The sequence below is a fragment of the Siniperca chuatsi genome, linkage group LG12 (assembly GCF_020085105.1).
Source record: "Siniperca chuatsi isolate FFG_IHB_CAS linkage group LG12, ASM2008510v1, whole genome shotgun sequence".
NCBI lineage: Eukaryota > Metazoa > Chordata > Actinopteri > Centrarchiformes > Sinipercidae > Siniperca > Siniperca chuatsi.
The window spans coordinates 17,895,626-17,901,625 of NC_058053.1; positions in this window are offsets into that span (position 1 = coordinate 17,895,626).

Consider the following 6,000-nt stretch of genomic DNA (forward strand, 5'->3'; position numbering starts at 1 on the left):
CTGATTTTTCTTATTCACCTTATGGCGTTTTTGGCGGTTAGCAAACAGCTTTGAGGAGCTTTACCGCCATCTTCCGGAATTACCTTTCTACATGCTATTCTGCCTTACAAAGCCAAAATGCAGTAACTATATTTAGTTCGCTAAGTTAGTTAAGACCAAAATCGGACTTGTTGACATTTATTTTGCCAGATAAATGTATAATAAAACTATGTTAAATGTGTAGTTACAACAAACCAAAACTAAACGGTCAACTACACAGCTAAAGCAAGAGAGCCAATTCCTGTTCCAGCTAGCTAGAGAGAGCCACAGATAGCCTTGACTAAAGCCCCATAACTGTTATAAATATATCAATTTCGGTAAACTAACATCTTGGTAATTTAGTTGTTATTCCACATAAATAAGGCAGAAGCTAAATCCAGTCATGGAGAATAAAAACAGTCAAACTCGTCCTGCTAAACTAGCCTAACGTTAGCTTAGCAGAGTAGCAGTAACTGCCAGGTAAGTTTTTGACTGAATTCACAATTTGGTGTGGTCAAGCTACTTTTAAATCACCTATTTAAAGGTATTAAGGTGGAAATTAATTGACTAGTAATTTCAAGGCAATTATTATTATTATTTAAAAAATTGCAGATGGAAAGCTGAAAGAATAAATCTTGTACTGTGTTTTCCCCTCGATCATAGTCCTGAAGCTTTTCCAAAGATTTATGTCAATAAATGTTTGCGGTAAAATAATAAGTCCAAAAAGACATGAAATAAAGGAATTACATCCTATCCATCTGTTACAGTATACACAGATCCCTTCTCAAAGCACTTTCAGTGTAAGTGATGGGCGACAAAGAACATTTAATTCTGACGTTCAACCAAAGCTAATATGAGGCTTCAGCAATCTAGTTTGACAAATCAAGTAGATATTTTATAAAGTTAGTCTTTTTAGTACTAAATGGCATCTTTATTTTACTATCCATCTGCCATGGCTCAGCAAGGAAACACTGAAAACACAGAGCAAATTAAAGTTACTAAAAAGACTTACTTTGGAAGATATCCATATCATTGTCTGACTAATTTTTCTCACATTTAAATCGCTGTCAGAAAGGTGAGCCAATGTCACCTGCAGCCCATAATCCATTTACAGTTTCCCTTACAGCCAAACTCATCCAGTGACACTGAGAAATAATATTTACCATGCCATGCCTTAAATCCCTCTGAGGAAATCTAAGTAATATTTAAGTGTTATGTTTCTTCTTTACCACAAGATGGAAGTATACAACAAGAAATGGACAACCACAAGCAACACTTTGACCAGCGTAGAAAGGCACACAAGTGGTGATACCAGAATATCTGCTTTTTTTATCTTATTATCACTATTATTGTTATTTTTACATGAGTTTTACTTTTTGTATACAAATAAGCCCTAACACTGGACATAAGCTGTATACAGTACATGACAAACAATATTGATAGGCATAACTGTTTTCAAGGTGAAGAATTATTTCTGTACACTAGAGGGAGATATTGACCACAGTAGGTCACCTTTACTGCATGATGTAGTGTTGATTTCCCTCCTGATCCATAAGAAGCCAATATGGTTCAATAACTAATCAATATCATTTTAGTTCAGACCAGTCTTGAATTTAGTTCTGGCAAAATATATGAAGCCATGACGTTTGTATTTTCCTGGTTTCAATGTCATTAATGGGTTGAATTCTTAAGCTACATGGATGAAAAAAGCAGACATAATTATTATTAGTCATCATCATTGTTATTAGCAGCAACAGTGGTAGTAGTAGTATTATCAAACATCTGCAGACATAGTTTCCTTTGTTTTGTTCCTCCCAAGCACCAACCATCCACCCATCCATTTTTCTAAACCAGTTTATCCCGTGGGGGGTTGCGGTGGGCCGGAGTCTATCCCAGCATGCACTGGGCAAACTCCAGAGCTGTTTTCTGTTATGAGAAAGGCGCTGGTATGATGGGAATGCTAATGAACCTCAGTGAAGTGCGTCATACTGATATCACTGTGATGACACCATGCTCCACTTCATTGGCTAACTTCTTAACATGATCTGGGAGGCTCTTCATTACCCAGTTTTTCCAAATGACCTCTTTCACCTCTCTTCAACAAATGACATCTTGGTCAATGTTTATGGTTTTGGACAGTCATTAGTACAAGATAACACAACAGTATGCAGAAATGCTTTGAGAAGCAGGGGTCATTAATAATATCCATGACACACACAAACGCACACACTTTAATGAATATGGAAGAAAAACAGATGTTCCAGTTAAAGAACAGAGTATGTCACTTATTCAGAATCAGAATCAGAAATACTTTATTGATCCCCGTAGGGAAACTCTTTGTTCCAGTAGCTCTTCTTTACGTCAGTGCACACAGGAGAAAACGATATTATACACTATAAACAGGTCAGAAATAAATTAAGTAACATGTTGGTATAAGTATAAGATAAACTAAGTGTCGAGTACCAAGTGGGTTTACTGGTAGATGGTGAAGTACAGTATAAATACAATGTCACTAATTATGTAATAAATAATAGTAAAAGCGGAGGTGCATGTACTGTCGAGAGTAATTGAGGTATATCCGTAACAGTAATAAGAAAAACTAACAAGGGAAAACTAATATTGCACTTGAGTAGTAAACAGAATATTGCACAATTATTATTAAGATGTAATGCTCAATGTCCAGTTTAGTGACCTAGGGTCAAACAGACTAATCCTTAGAGGGCCACACAGAAGAAAATTTTCCACTCATTGTGTTAAAAAATGCACCCAATTTACAACAGGCTATGACGTAGGCTATATTAAACTGAATATTAGTATTACAGTCCATAATAACATGCTTAAGTCCAACTTTAACAAAAGATACAGAAACATAAGTGCTTATTGAAGATAAGTATTTAGGGAGTCCTCTGATTTTATATATGTACAACAACTGGAAGAAGGGCCAAGGTGGAGAATTACTATAAAGTCTAGTTTCAGGTCTTCCAGTGGCACCAAAAATGTTAGAAATGGTTATGTATGCCCTCAGAGCATATGGAGTCCCATGGGGATCAGCTCTCGAAACACATCCTGTTCACAGTTGGCTCTTTAATCCTTCTCAACAAAGGGTAGTGTCAGCTGCCTATCCTTTACCTACTTCTTGAAGCTAAGCAAAAACAATTACCACTGCACACAATTTGGACAAGAGAGCTATCTGTAGACCAGATTGATTGGGAGACGGTATGGAAAAATATTTTCTGTGCATCAAAAAATCCAAACCATCAATTAATTAGTTTCAAATTTTGTCACAGATTGTACTGGACACCAAAGAAACGCTTCCTCATTAAATTATAAAAAAGAGATACCAGTGCAACCAGTTGTGCTCCTTCTAGCTCTCTTAGTCACAATAGTCACAACTATTTCTTTCACTTTTCATGTGAATAACCGAGTGCAACACAATGAATGCATTCCAGGAGAGGCTGTCTGAAAATGTGTGCCATTATCCCCATATTTAAACTATATCGCGTCTCCCTCCCTCTCTATGATGGCCGGCTTTTCACTCCGTTTCAAGTGTGGCCGTTTGGAACACCTATAAACACTTTTCATTTCCATCGTGGTCATACAACACAAACTCGTTCTGTTCGCACATAACCTGACCTTTATTGTCTTTTTAGAAGAGTACTCCACTGATTTAGCATTCAGCTCCTATAACATTGTCTGACTCATGATGGACAGCTTATGAAAGTATCAAAATCGATAAAGCAGAACCACAGATATCATCTTTTTTATTCCATGCATTCTTCTTCCTTGTAAAAACCTGCGGCCTACATTACCCACAATGCAATTTCACTGATAGTTCAGTTGGAGATTCGAGTGTGTTATGCTAGTAGCGGCTAATGTAGCCTCGAGCTGCTAGCCTCAAGCAGAGATGAGTAGCGGGCTACAGACGTCTTTCTTACTCCAAACCCCCAGATGTTTTTCATTTTCAAACAGCCCCAACCGACGCTGACTCAAGTAACATCACTTGAGGCAATTTATCAACACACTTCACACAGCTCTCGCTGGATTTACAAAAAGCTTTGCACAACTTTTTTTCCCATATGCAGTAGTGCTCTCCAAAACCTGTAAACACACTTTCCCCTTTACTTAAACATAAAATTATTTAGAGTTCAGAGTTAATCATATTCTGCATAGTCAGCTGTTGTTGACATTAAATTAGGCTCTCAATGGACAACTGGTTTTGCATGGCAGACATTTGACACAGTATACATTTGTGTGATCTATTGCATGCTATTATGAGCAATAACCTGTTCAGTTGGTTTTATTATTATTTAGATAATTTGATATTTAAATTGCAGTATCTGCTATAGAAAGTAATGGTAATGGTGAGTTTTCATGTCACAACTTTCATGTGTATGGTGTAGCAAAGGAGCATGATGTCACGGAAATATGTTTCATTTTACTGCTATTGAAACAATTTAATGCTATTCCTTCGGTCTCACACCCCAGTGCATGCTGGGATAGTTTCTATCACCCTGTGAACAGGACAAGCCGTTAAGAGAATTGATGAATGGATGGATGCTATGTTTATATGACAGAATACAACCAAACCGAATAAATGTTGTGTAATGATTCAACTAGTGAGTCAGCTGTCGGCTGCTGCTTTGCAACCAGCCCTTCATTTACACTACAGCTGTGTCCCAAATCCATACTACATACTAATTCTCTACAGTGTGTACTACATACTAATCATCATAGTGTGCTGTTTTAGTAGTTAGTATACACAAGTATCAACATGCTTTACCATTTTATAATAACAGGTAAATGATACAATGTGTGACGTCGGTTGTCAATCAAGCTGCGATTCTGGAAAGTCACTTCACAAATAGACATCAAGATTGAATACTTCTTTTTTTGTTTTCCAAGATTGTCTTCTTCTACAATTTATAAAAACAAATTCTAGCTGTGAGCAGCTCCTCCGTTTCCTTTGTGCATTACATTTTGGTAGAATAGTGTCCATCTAGCACACTCAAAAATCAACTATATTTAGTATCCATACCGTCTGTTTTGAGTAGACTTTATTTTGTCACTTTTCTAGTGTGAACACACTACATACTAAGACCTGTTCAGTACCTGTTCTTATGTGATATGGATTTGTCTTTCTCTCTCTGCCGCACTGAGAGTATTTTAAAACAATGTGCAATGCCCAATATGAAGCTTAATTTATAAAACTCCATTTATCTTAACTAACCACAGCAAACAGTTGAAATGATCACCACTGTAATTAGAAAATGTAACAGCAACCACAAATCAGATAACTTACTTTACTACATGCAAATAACTTCATAAATGAATTTACATCTCAGTGTTATGTTTTAGTGTAATAAGATTAGTGATTATTAAGGATAGGAATTCATATTAACCTGTAAATCCACTTTGTACTTTACACTTTGATTTTATACTTATATCCACTTGGTACTTAATTTGTCTTTCCTGTATTATAGTGTATTATATTTTGATTTGCTTAGTCCTTCTATTCCTGTGTGCACTGACGTGATAGTGAGCAGCTGTAACAAAAGAGTTTCTCCTCGTTGATCAATAAAGTATTTCTGATTCTGCTTCTGATCAGTCTTGAGAAACCTAAGTCAGCCTTAATTTTCACTCTGTTGTCACAAGAACACCAAGCAAGTAGTAATAGTACTGTTGATACAAAATTCTTCTATGCGTAAAACATAATAGTCAAAAGTAATTTGTCCTGTGTTTTATTAAAGGAAAGTAAAATTGTAAGATCCAATTGTGTTTTAATATGCTCATTATAGAGCAGCCTGCATTGAAACTTCTCTTATCTCTGGGGTGAAGTATTGCTGAAGTGAGTCCTTTAAGGTTATAGTGTAACATGAAGAGTATGGTTGCAGTGTTATTCAGCGGTTTGGGTAATGTCTTCAGGAGTCTCCTCAGTGACTTAAGGCTGTTAGGTGGTCCAATAAGAAGAACAGTGTCTTTTGT